This window comes from Myxine glutinosa, unplaced genomic scaffold (genome assembly GCF_964187855.1).
Source record: "Myxine glutinosa unplaced genomic scaffold, kmMyxGlut1.1 SCAFFOLD_107, whole genome shotgun sequence".
Lineage (NCBI taxonomy): Eukaryota > Metazoa > Chordata > Myxini > Myxiniformes > Myxinidae > Myxine > Myxine glutinosa.
In genome coordinates this window covers 533579-547467 of record NW_027616358.1, presented here as the reverse complement: position 1 = coordinate 547467, position 13889 = coordinate 533579, and the positions used below count along the sequence as shown (strand labels likewise).

The 13889-nt window shown below is 49.9% G+C and overlaps 1 protein-coding gene across 1 annotated transcript in view; it reads right to left on the bottom strand.

The window, feature by feature from the left end:
- LOC137413552 (gamma-aminobutyric acid receptor subunit pi-like) overlaps positions 1-13889 on the bottom strand; it is a 112139-nt gene that overhangs the window by 23401 nt on the left and 74849 nt on the right. The window lies entirely within an intron of this gene.

The following is a 13889-nucleotide window of genomic DNA, read 5'->3' as shown; positions in this document are numbered from 1 at the left end:
AGACAATGAGAGGGGAGAACGTTCCCAGGACTTCGTTATTTATATTACTTCGTAAAAGTACAGCGAGTGAATACTGAAGTTCGTGATCGAACCAAAGTCGAATTATATATTTACATATTCCTGGGGTGTATATACAGAGTTTGTTTAAAGTGAGTCAACTGTTTTCCAACCAGTGAAATAAACAAAACAGTACTTCAAAAATGCACATAATAATGTAAACGAACTATACAACAACACAACAACATGCATTTTAAGGCCATTTTCCCTGCGAGAGCGGGGGTTAGCCTTGCGGTCCCCATGACAATCTTCTCCATTTTGCCCTATTTTCTGCATCTCTCCTTGTTAACCCCCTTGCCCGCATTTCTTTTTCCACCATCTTTAGCCAAGTTTTTCTCGGTCTTCCCCGTCCTCTACTTCCTTCCACATTCATTTCCATCACTCTTCTCAACCAGTCACTTTCATCCTTCCTCAACACATGACCAAACCATCTCAACCTGTTCCTCTTCACAGCATCAATCACAGGCTCTATTCCCATCATCTTTCGCAATTCATCATTTATCTTCCTCTCTCTCAACGATACTCCGCACATCCGTCGAACCATTCGCATTTCCACCCTTTCCAACCTTCGTTGCTGCTCTACGTTCATTACCCATGTCTCGCTCCCATAAATCATAACACTTCTCACACATGCAGCATACACCTTTCCCTTCAGCTTCAACGACTCCCCTCCTCATCAGCACGCCACTCAGTTCCCGAAACTTCTTCCATGCACATCTCACTCGAGCAACCGTTGCCGAGTCTGATCCACCTTCTCCATTCAGCACGTCTCCGAGGTAGCAAAATGTATTCACACCTTCCAGCTTCACGCCGTCTCCAAGATTCAACTCAACATTTCCTCCATCTCCAGCTCCCTCTGTGCCTCTTTGTAAATGTAAATGTACAATGTAAATAACTAACTATGGAATACAATATTTATTGATAACGTTTGGTTTTAATCTATTTTTACTTTGTAAAGCGAAAAGTTTTCGATACTTTCAAGTTTAAAAATGAAGAAGAGTCAATGCTCCATAGGCCTTTGATCGGCCTGATGTGCATTTTAACACTGAATCAACACGTTTTCGATCATAAATTACATTTTGTAGAAACAAAGGTACATTTTGATTACAACTCAAGCAAAGGAAACCAGGCAGTGCCTGTTTCGTTCGGAGTGATTATACACCTCCCAAACAAGATGCGTTTCATAGCGAAAGGAAATAAAATCGTGAAATCTTTAATAATTATTTTTTTTCGCACGAGTTTTCAAGGCTGCATCGTGTTCACATCCAGCATTAATAAACAAACTCCATTTCACGTGTGCAGGGACATGTAATTCACAGATGTAAAATAAATAAATAAACATACGGGAAATTGCCGAGAGATAATTTTTCGTTCTTATTTTATAAGCTATGTGCACGTACACTTTAAATAAGTTTATTACTCCCGCCAGGGAGTAATGCATTCACTCGTGTCCGTGTGTGTGTGCGTGTTCGTGTGTTTGTGAACAAGATATCTGGAAAAGTTCTGAACGGATTTGGATGAAAGTTGGTGGGATGATTGCCCTTGGGATAAGGAAGAATTGAATAGTTTTTGGTGAAGCTCAGGATATTATTCCCGATCCAGGAATTTTTTGAATGATTTTTTTGCCATTGGAAGATAGGGCTCATTTTTTTAAACATTATCTTCTATATATTCTATATTTAACATTGTGATATGAAAATAGTTTTCATATTTGTTGTAAATGTAGTTTAAACTCGTGGTTATGCGTTAGAGTGGTGTATTTGTTTTAGCAGCGTCGTCTTCAATGTTCATTTTTTTCCTTCTAATAAAGACATATTCTGTCATTTTAAAACCACCAAAGTGTGTATTAGGTTTCCCCGTTTCATATAAAAATGTATCGTTTGATACGTATAATGCTTTAAACCTGTTTTTTTGTTTTGTTGTTTTTTACCTCAGAAGAGATATTAAAGCGCGGCGTTACGCGCGCTGCTTGTGAGCAAGGAGGAAGCGGACAAGCGGTAACATATAAACGTCTTTATTGTAAGACTACACTGTAACACTAAACTCCTCCGGGCTGGTCGCCCGGGGTATATCATGAGGCCACGCCTACCCCTCGGGCGTGGCCCCGCCCACTCGGTGCGTGGAATGATGTCACCACGCCAGTGGGCTTTTGTGTCCGCCACACGCGCCCCCCCAGAATTCCCGCGCACCTGGAGGGCCAGTTTGCGGGGCAGACGAATGACCCGGCCGAAGCGCCCCCTGGCGATCGGCGGCGTCCGGGGTGCAGGGATACCAGGTGGGATGCCCCTGGCTGCCCCTGGGATGGGTGCAGGACCGGGGGGCGCCGTGGCGGCGGGGCTGGGCGGTGCCGGGGGTCCGCCCGCAGGAGGGCGGCCCCGACGTGGGGGTCGGGCCACTGGCGGTGGATGGTCCACATCGAGGTGGGCCGGCTTGAGGCGGTCTACCGAAACGCGGTCAGGAGTACCGCCGATGTCCAGGGTGAAGTGCTTTGCCCCGGTCTCCAGCACGCGGAAAGGCCCGTCGTACGGGGGCCGCAGTGGTGTCCGATGGGCATCGTGGCGGACGAAGACGTACTCCGCCGTGCGAAGCTCCGGGGCGACGTGCGTCGGTGGGTGCCCGTGGCATGCCGTTGGCACCGGGGCGAACCTCTGGGCGGTCTCTTGCAGAGCGGAGCGCTGCTGTGCCGCGGACCATGGTGCCGTGGAGTCGGGGAGGAACTCGCCCGGCACCCGCAGCGGTTGCCCGAAGACCAACTCCGCCGCGGATGCGCGCAGGTCCTCCTTGGGCGCCGTCCGGAGGCCCAGCAGGACCCAGGGGAGCCTGTCGACCCAGCCGCCGTCGCGGAGGGTGGCCCGGAGCGCGGCCTTCAATGAGCGGTGAAATCGCTCACACAGGCCGTTAGCCTGGGGGTGGTAGGCCGTGGTTCGGTGCAGCCGGACCCCGAGCCCCTGCGCAACCGCCCCCCAGAGCTCCGAGGTGAACTGGGGGCCGCGGTCGGATGAGATGTCTGAGGGGGCGCCGAACCGGGCGACCCAGGTGGCGATGAAAGCCTGCGCGACATCGGCCGCCGTTGTCGACGCCAAGGGCACGGCCTCCGGCCACCGGGTGGTGCGGTCCACCATGGTGAGGACGTAGGTGAAACCCCGCGAGGGGGGCAGAGGTCCCACCAGGTCCACGTGGACGTGGTCAAACCGGCGTTCTGGCACCGTGAACGGGGCCAACGGGGCCTGGGTGTGCCGGTGCACCTTGGCGCGCTGGCACGCGAGGCACGTCCTGGCCCAGCCGCGGACGGCCTTCCGGAGGCCATGCCAGACGAACTTGTCGGCGATCAGCCTTTGGGAGGCCCTCGCGCCCGGGTGGGACAGGCCGTGGATGGCGTCAAACACCTGGCGCTGCCAGCCCGCGGGCACAATGGGGCGAGGACGCCCGAGGGAGACGTCGCACAAGAGAGCCGCGCCCGCGCCGTCGAACGGCACCTCGGTGACGCGGAGGCCCGTGACGGCGGTCCGCAAGGCCTGGACGTCGGGGTCAGCGGCCTGGTCCGCTGCCATCCGGGCATAGTCGATGCCGAGGTGGACTGCGTGGGCGACGGCCCGGGAAAGGCAATCCGCCACCGGGTTGTCCTTCCCCGTGACGTGCTGGATGTCTGTCGTGTACTCGGACACGGCCGAGAGGTGACGCTGCTGCCGGGCCGACCACGGCTCGGTGACCTTGCCCATCGCGAAGATCAGCGGCTTGTGGTCGACGAAGGCAGTGAACGCCCGGCCCTCGAGCAGATGGTGGAAGTGCCTGACCGCCAAGTGAAGTCCGAGCAACTCGCGGTCGAAGGTACTGTAACGGCGTTCGGGCGGGCGAAGCTGCCGGCTAAAGAACGCCAGCGGTTGCCAAGCTCCACGCACCCATTGCTCGTGCACCGCGCCCACCGCGTAGTCCGAGGCATCGGTGGTGAGGGCGATCGGTGCATCGGGCGCCGGGTGCGCGAGCATGGTGGCGTTAGCCAAGGCGAGCTTCGCGCCCGTGAACGCCGTGTCCATCTGCTCGGTCCAGGTAACGTCGCCTTTGCCCGGCTTACCTCGGAGAGCTTCGTGCAGGGGGCGCAGGAGCTGGGCGATACGGGGCAGGAACCGATGGTAAAAGTTCACCATGCCCAGGAACTCCTGCAGCCCTCTGATCGTGCGGGGGCGCGGAAACCCCTTCACCGCCTCCACCTTGGCCGGCAGGGGGACGGCGCCGTGCCTGGTGACACGGTGCCCCAGAAAATCGATTGTGGCGGCGCCGAACCGGCACTTTGCGGGGTTCACAATCAGGCCATGCTGGCCCAGGCGTTCGAAGAGCGTGCGGAGGTGGCGTAGGTGCTCTTCGCGGGACGCGCTGGCGACGAGGATATCGTCCAGGTAGACGTAGACAAAATCCAAGTCGCGCAGGACGCTGTCCATCAGTCGCTGGAACGCCTGAGCCGCATTCTTCAGACCGAAGGGCATGCGCAGGAACTCGAAGAGTCCGAATGGCGTGATGACCGCCGTCTTCGGGACGTCCTCCGGCCTGACGGGGACCTGATGGTAGCCGCGTATGAGGTCCACCTTCGAGAAGAAGGACCTGCCCGCCAAACGGGCGGAAAAGTCCTGAATGTGGGGGACGGGGTAGCGGTCGGGAGTCGTGGCGTCATTGAGACGGCGATAGTCCCCGCACGGTCGCCATCCCCCGCCGGGCTTCGGCACGATGTGCAGCGGCGACGCCCAAGCGCTCTCTGAGCGCCGAACGATGCCGAGTCGCTCCAGGGTAGCGAACGCCGCTTTTGCCACCGCCAGCTTCGTCGGCTCGAGGCGGCGTGCCCGGGCGTAGACCGGTGGCCCGACGGTGGGGATGTGATGGGCCACCCCGTGCTTGACGGCCCCCGCCGAGAAGGTGGGCCGTGTGAGGGCCGGGAAGCCGGCGAGGAGGCGGGTGAATGCGTCCGCTGCCGGAAGCGTACAGACCAACGTGGCCGGAACCGAATCGTTCGGCAAGCCGCTTGGCAAGCCGCTCGTTGAGCTGGGCAACGCACATGCGAGCGAGCTGAACGTCTCGGCCTGGACAAGCCGTCTGCGCTTGACGTCGACCAGGAGCCCATTAGCGCACAGGAAGTCCGCGCCAAGCAGTGCCATGGGCACGTCGGCGGTGACGAACGTCCATCGGAAAACCTGCCCTCCAAACCGCAGTGAGAGGCAGCGTTTTCCGTACGTACGGATGGGCGTCCCGTTCGCGGCAAGCAGCGCGGGGCCCCCACCCGCGGCGTGCTTGTCTGACGTGCCGGCGGGAATGACACTCACCTGTGCTCCCGTGTCGCACAGGTAACGGCGCCCGGAGAAGGTGTCCGTTATGAACAGCAGGCTGCTCGAACGGCCGGCGCTCATCGCCACAATTGAGCGCCGGCCCGGGCGTTTCCCGACCCGTTGAAGGAGCACGGCGGATGACACCGCCGAGCTTCGTGGCCGAACTTGGCGTGGAACCAGCACCAGGTGGTGGAGCTGGAGGAGTGCGGCTGGCTCCGCCAGGCCGGTGGAGTCGACGGGTTTCCCCGCGGTGGCGGTTTTCTCCGCGGCGGTGGGCGGGGCGTGGCGGCGTTCACGAGGTGCGTATCAGCATGCTGCTGAACCACAGCGTGCTGTAGAAGATGATGCTGTGGAACATCAGCGTGCTGTAGAAGATGATGCTGTGGAACATCAGCGTGCTGTAGAAGATGATGCTGTGGAACATCAGCGTGCTGTAGAAGATGATGCTGTGGAACATCAGCGTCGAAGGCCGTGACGGCCACGCCAACGCTCGCCCGCGTGTCCGAAGCGGCGAAGTCCTTGTCCGCCTCGGCCGCCAATGCTCGGGGTTCCGTTAGCCCGGTCCCGGCCAACGCGAGGCGAACCTGCGCTGGAAGTTGGCGACGGAAAAGCGCCCGGAATAGCGAACCGGGGGCTTCGTCGCCCAACAGTGACAGCATATGGTCCATTCGGACCGACGGGCGCGTCTCACCGAGCTCGGGGAGATCCAGGAGGCGGTCGGCCCGTGCGTCGTCCGTGAGGCTGAACGTGGCTAGGAGTAGCCGCTTGAGTGCCTCGTACTTGTGGCCGTCCGGTGGGTGGCGAAGGACGGACACAACTCGAGCGGCCGTGCCGGGCCCGAGGGAGGCGACGACGTGGCAGTAGCGCGTGTCATCGCCGGTGAGGTGCCGAAGCTGAAATTGGGCTTCGGCCTGGACGAACCAGACTTCGGCCTGAGCCTCCCAAAATTCCGGAAGTTTGACGAAGGCGGCCATGGCGATGGCGTCGCGTGTGGAAGGATCGCTCCGGCAGATCCAACGTCGAGGGTCACCAGTAAAGCGCGGCGTTACGCGCGCTGCTTGTGAGCAAGGAGGAAGCGGACAAGCGGTAACATATAAACGTCTTTATTGTAAGACTACACTGTAACACTAAACTCCTCCGGGCTGGTCGCCCGGGGTATATCATGAGGCCACGCCTACCCCTCGGGCGTGGCCACCGCCCACTCGGTGCGTGGAATGATGTCACCACGACAGTGGGCTTTTGTGTCCGCCACAATATCAACATTTAGCTCAGCGAATGTCATTCGCGGTGTCAGTATTTGATGAACTTATAAAGACTTAGTTCCAGATTTGTCAATGGCTGAGGTATATTAACAAACGAATAAAACAGATTTGGCAAAATTCCAACTTTTTTTTAAAAGATCGCATATTCACCCAGGGTTGTGAGAGGCTGAAGAAGAAGAAACCTCGCATGGGCTTCCCAGACCAAATAAATAATTCTGGTTCTGGCTCTGCGATTTTCAGGTTTGTTACTGCAGCCAGGGAGTAACGCATTCGATCGTGTCCGTCCGTGTGTTCGTGTGTTTGTGAACAAGATATCTGGAAAAGTTCTGAATGGATTTGGATGAAAGTTGGTGGGATGATTTCCCTTGGGATAAGGAAGAATTCATTAGTTTTTGGTGTAGCTCAGGATATTATTCCAGATCCAGGAATTTTTTGGGGAATTTTTTTTGGGAAAGATTTTTTCTGTTTTACTGCATTAAAGCTTTTATTCTTATTCTTAAATGATGTTTTTCTCCTCTAATTCCGAAATATATCAAAATAAATTCTCTAACAGTTAGGGCTTACTTTCTTTTTCATTTATTGTTTTGGGGAGAGGGGATGTTAAACAAAACGTATTATTCCAACTAAACCCACGGCGGGAGTATGCGTTCTACTGAGTGGCGTTCTAGTTTGAAATCTTTAATTTCCACTCGCAGGGTCCCCCGGCACAAATCGATTTTACAACCGCTGGCAGTCAACAGATCCTGCCCGATTAGGCATGGGTCGCACACTTCTGCCACCCAAACTTCTATTTCCCTCTTTACCAATCCCAATTTGAGGGTTACAAAACCACGCCCTATGATGGGGGCCGTTACCCAGGTAGCCAGCTGCAAACTATGATTTTCCAGACGCTGGATTTTATACCAGCCGTCTGCACTTGAATCAAGGACCACAGGGCTGATGATCGTGGCGCTAGCTCCTGTATCCACTATGGCATCTACCCCCACGCCAGCAATTTTGCACCGAATTGTCAAGCTTCCTGTACCAATTTGGCCACAATAGATGACCCGTCGCATCAATGAGTGGCGTTCTAGTTTGAAATCTTTAATTTTCAAAATGTCATTTTGTATGCTGTAACGAAAAGAGTAACTTTGGTTTCATGGGACAGAAAGTTTCTTATACACCGCCCAAAATACTTTTTCCCAGGGACTTTTCCATTTGAGCTGTATTCTTTATATCGTTGGAATGTTTCATTCTTTTGACGTAGTCACAATAAAAAGTTGCAATTAGGTACTCTGCACTTGGGGAAAGGGGCGGAGCATCGTTTACGTGTTGCCACTTGCGTTTGTAAATGCTATCTCCAAAATGAATAACATAATGAGGGAACAGAATGAGACCGCCAATGAAGGTTAACAGACTTGCACGGGAGGCTGAGCAACAAAGACATTGGAAGGTAATATGTGCTCAGCAAACATATACAAGAGCAGCTGTAATGAATCCGGATGAAGTATTGGATAATATTGGTGAAGATCATCATTGTGGTGCGAGTCTGATGACGTCACCGTGCGAGTCCGATGACGTCACTATGGGTGCACTGTTCTGCGAAACATTTCACAAATTAATGAACAGGACAAGGGGCTGGATTTACACTGTGTTGCTCCAAGAGAAAAGTTAAATTACCTCTAATATTTGCCGTACCTGCTCAATTGGAACAACTGCTGGAGTGAGGGGGGGCTGGAGAGGAGACTGCGGTGGGGGGGGGGGGGGGGGAGAGGAGACTGGGGGAGGAGGGGAGAGGAGACTGGGGGAGGAGGAGAGAGGAGATTGGGGGCCCACACGTGTGTGACCCCCCCCCCCCCCCCCCCCCCGCCTTTGAGTTTTGTCAGTAAATTTTCAACAAAGCTTTATTACGAGAATATGGAGACAAATTAAGAACTTGGTCAAAAGGTCAAAGCTCAACATCACATAAAATCGTCAATTTTCATCTAATTAACCTGAAATTTAAACGATATGCATAATGGGTCACCAAATTGGTCCACCAATCAAAAGCTAGAAGCAGATTATTATTATAATTATTTTATTTTTTTTCAGATCAAAAGGTCAAAAGTCAAGGTTGCATAAAATAATCAATTTTCATCTGATTGACTTGAAATTTGAGCAGGGTTTGAATATTGAGTCACTGATGGCATATTGCCTTTGAGGTCAAATGGTCAATGTTACCTAAAAGCGTTAATTTATTTTTGTATTTTTTTTAGCTGTTTTCGTCATATTTAGCATACAGAAGACGTCTGAATGCAAAGCAGACGTGGAAGGGCTTTTTGCATTTTCAGATGCTTTCTCGTTTTATATTTAACATTGCTCTTAATGAACAGAACAGGAATGTTGTTAATGGGAAGAAATGAAGATGGGATGAGGTCATGGGCTTGGAGGAGGGTGGGGTGTGGGTGTTGGGGGACGGGGGGAGTGGGGGGTTAGGGGTCGGGGGGGGTGGGGGGAGGAGTGGGGGATGGGGGGTGGGGGATGGGGGGTGGGGGGAGTAGTTGAGGACTTGAAGTCATGTTTACATTACATGGAATTTGTGGAATTTCACAGCTCCCTGCTCATAATATTTTAAAATTATCAAGTACACCCCAACAGTTCTTGGCTCTTTGTACAGTATCCTGAATGTCCTCACAATTGGGTTATTTGGCCAGCTCTTCTTCCTGGCTGAACTGCTCATCTTCTTCCTCAGTGTTTTCCTATTTCCCCCCACTTTCTTCTTGTCCTTCCTCATCATTCCCCCCCACTCTTTGCCACCCACTACGATTGCCTCAATTATCGCTGTTTCTGATTGTGTCACCTAGTCTGAGTTAATTATCCGAATGGGCTGTTGTCAAAGTAAATGGCACTTCGTGGTAAGTTAAGTGTGCGTAGAATTAACAGGAAGTCTACACGTGAATATGTATTTATGTTTATATTTAATCATATTTAGTCCAATATTACACATGCTTTGAAAAAAGATGGTGGAGAGGAAGGAGAAGTTAAATTGTACACACATAATAAGTCGATGACCTTTCGACTTTTGCTTTAAAAAATTCCAGATAGACACCATGAAATACAATGGCAATTATCTAATTTTTAGATATTAATATCAATGAAATAATAAGGCAAACATTTTCTGGGAATTTCCTGGAATTCTGAAATGTTGATAAAACATATAATAAATGAAACTGGAATCATTATTTGTTTTCCTTATTTGTACTTGCGTGACTCGGAGTGCTCCAGGTGCCTCACCACACGTCGTTTCAGAGGGGTAGGCATCTTTGACCATTTCGGTGTCTTTTGGGTCTTCAGGGTCTTTTGGGTCTTCAGTGTCTTCAGAGGCTTTTGGGTCTTTGGTGTCTTCAGAGGCTTTTGGGTTTTGAGGGTCTTCTGTGTCTTCAGGACCTTTTGGTTCTTCTTGGTCTTTAAGGGTCTCTGGGTCTTTTTGGGTCTTCGGGGTCTATTGGGTCTTCGGGGTGTTTTGGGTCTTTGGGGTGTTTTGGGTCTTCGGGGTGTTTTGGGTCTTCGGGGTGTTTTGAGTCTTAAGGGTCTTGGAGGAATTAAAGGGTCGTCAAAGGTCTGAGGGGTCTCAGCAGTCTTAATGCAATTAAGAGGGTTAATTATTAATTAAGAGGGTGGTAATTTTATTTGAAGAAGAAGACGTTTTCGTCGCATATAAACATAGCGACATACATAACCATATACGTTTGCTCTATTATAATAAGATTGTATTGCGCGTTAGAAAATGATATTTTATCCGGTTTTTTTTACGTTTTTAAAAGTACAAAACGTTTTTTTAAATTCTCCACAATTTCATGGTCGTGGAGAATGCATTGTCGTGCCAGCACTTTGGCATGATCAGTCCAGCAGAGGGAGTTTGTTTGGCCATTGGAAGTGAAGCACAATAGATGGCACTCGGTAGAGCACATACTGAACAGTTTACATTTTGTATCCCACTGATAGGCCAGATCTGGATCCCCATCTTCACCAAAATATAACCAGTTCGTCATTGTCACACACCCAACCTGTCAACCAGGTTTCGTCCGAATACTTCCATAACTTTTTGAGATATCCTGATTACAGACAGACAAACAGGTGTGAATACATAAGCTGCGTTCACCTTTGGTGGTGGACACATTGTATTGGCAGGGAATGTATGAACCATTTTACGGACGATCAGAATCAGATTCCTCAGCTATCCTTCAAAACAAGTTTATTTGTGCTCAGAATGTTGAATGAGTGGAACTTCAACCTCGATGGTGTTCATGGTCTGCAGTCTTCGGGCCCAGAAGTATCATCACATTGCATTGGCTTATAGAGCTAGTGTGTTTGCTTGTCGATTCACCTTCTGCACCAAGTAGCTCAATAAATTTCTACCTAATTATATAATGGACAATGGACATGTTTCTTTCTTTTCTAAGATATGGGATTTAATCCTCCACCCTTTAGGTCCACAGTGAGATTGCCTATGTAGCACTCGGATGTATTCAGCCAAAGGAATCTGACAAGGGCTGATTATAAATTGATCTCGGAGATCTTGCAAGGCAGTCTTTCTGAAGATACTGAATCTGAAGATAGAATATTTGAAGAGATCTGAAGAATTGATAGATCTGAAGATAGAATATTTTTTGAAATCACAACTTCTTTCTTTCCTGGAAGTTCTAGCAGTGTCCATTTGTTTTATACCTTTCCCACCCCCCCCCCTCCCCCGCCTCCCCATGCCTCCTCCCCTCAAGCCCTCTCCCTCCCACGGATCTTCCGTTTTCCCTGTTCTCTGCTGTTGTACTTGTGTGCTTCCCTCTCTCTCCCCATCTTGTCTCCCGCTCCATTTATTGTATTATTTGTGTGTCAGTTTGTCCTTTTTGTGATTGATGTTAGCTCTTTCACGAGCCTCGATCTTGTATACAAAAATAATAATAATAATAATACAGGCTAAATGATTGTGGTAATTTTAGGCTAACGACCAGTGATGCTGCAAGGTGTTGATCATTAGGGTGATGGAAATTTGTACAAAATTGAGTGAATTGTGTCCTTTTCACAATTTTTCAGCATCATTAACATCTCAGCTGCAAGTGAGCAGTAGAATGGAGACATAGTGGACTTGAGAGATCTCAATCAGGAAGGAGATCAAGATGATTTGCTGGAAACTGTGGGGATTAAAGGGATGAATGAACATGATTAATAGAGATTCAGGTGCAGATATACAGAGTGGCCACAAAGTCCCCATGCACGCAGTTAGAATTTAGTTACAATTTATCTGTATGCTCCCCTTCATTCTTTGCACAAATTTGAATTTTTCTCCATTTTCTTCTGGACATCTTCTTCCATGTTGAGAGTTGGAGGTCATAAAAGCAGACCCCCGAGTTGTCACATGTTGTTAAGTCCGGACTTTGAGGAGGCCACACTATCTCAGATCCACATCCAATCCATCATCCACTGAATTTGTCGTCGAGATATTCTCTAAATGCGAGAGCATAATGTGCTGGTGCACCATCTTCTTGCAGGATAGCTGTTGCCTCGAGACCTCTCTCACGCAGTTGTGGAACAAACCATCTGTGGATTTTCTTCATGTTCTTCTGGACATTGTCTTCCATGTTGAGGGTTGGAAGTCATAAAAGCAGCCCCTGACAGCTGTTTTGAGGTTTTCAACTGTTATTAGGTGGAGATGAGAAATTTCCTCTTTCACAATCCCCCAAAGCAAGCTGTCACGTTGTTAAGTCCGGACTTCAAGGAGGCCACACTATCTCAGATCTACGTCCAATCCATCGTCCACTGAATTTATCGTCGAGATATTCTCTAACTGTGAGAGCATAATGTGCTGTTGCACCATCTTGTTGCAAGAAAGCTGTTGCCTCGAGACCTCTCTCACACAGTTGTGGAACAATCCACATCTGAAGCATGTTCAAATAAGCAGTGTGATTGACACTTGTTTCGAAAAAAGATGGCCCTATTAAGTGATCTTCTGAAATTGCTGCCACCATCATGACATGAGGAGGATGCTGTTCAATTTCCTTATAAAAATGAGGATTTTCTTTGCACCAAAAATAAACATTCCTGGATCGATTGCTGAGGTAAATAGGACACCCATCCGAAAAAATACACTTGGTCTTGATTTAATGATGGGAAATTGCTGCAGAAGAGCCTTGCTCGAAATCAAGTCAAATCAAGGACACTCCCTGTTGAAAAAGACTTCTCCAATGCCCGCATGGTGTCGTGCGTAGGAGCTGGCTTATCGAACCTCTCCGAAAATATTGTCCTTATGTCTTCAACACCTGCTCCTTCTCATGTGCGGTCGTGAACCCAAACACACGTAATCAGTCTCTCTTCTATCATGTACTCACTGGTGTCCATCATGCTGAAGCCGTACCTGAAAAACAAATAAGTAACAGAGGACACACTATTATGCATTGGCACTTTGTGGCCACTCTGTACAATGAGACGTAAGCAACTTAAGTTTCTTCTTCTTGCATTGATCATCTTTCAATCACACCTGTATATAGTGGGGCGGCTTAGCCCAAATATTCAAAAGAATTGTGCATTTTGTGATACAAGCACCAAATTTGGCACAAATGTACATTAATATGTTGCGAACATTTTCAGCTATTGGGCCACTTGAAATTCCGTAATTTTTTTTTTCAAATTTTTTCAAATTTCGTAATTTCAAATTTTTCGGGTCACACCGTCACAATTTCGGTCTTCGAGGCCGGCCGATAGGCAAAGTGTGACCGGAAGGGACGAGGTTCTCCTGACCACGTGGCCCTCGATCTGGGAAGCGAGAGGCGTTCCATTAGTGGACGCGCCCCTCACGCCCGACTTTTGGGCGGCCCCGGCAGGCCGTTTGTTTTGACGTTCCGTGACAGGCCCCGCACCCCCACCTCCGGGCCGACCGGAAGCTTGTGCTGAGTACATCATACCTGAACAACTCAGTGAGGCAGAACACAGCAGTGCACACCAGGGTGACCCCTTCAGTGCATAAACCAATTAACCTGTCCACTGCAGGGCATATAGAAATGAAGTTATTTTCTGCATATAATAATAATATAAGTTCAGTTCTATATAACAATTTCTGTTATCACCACTACCACTACAACTACCACTACTACAAGCTTTGTCTGGAATTTTGTGGACTAACAGACAAACAGACATACAGACAAGCTGGGATCAAAACATTACCTCCTTCCACCATTGAGTGTAGAGGTAAACATCATGGAAATTATATCATGCCCTAGATTTAATTCATGCTTACCCGTGTATTTGC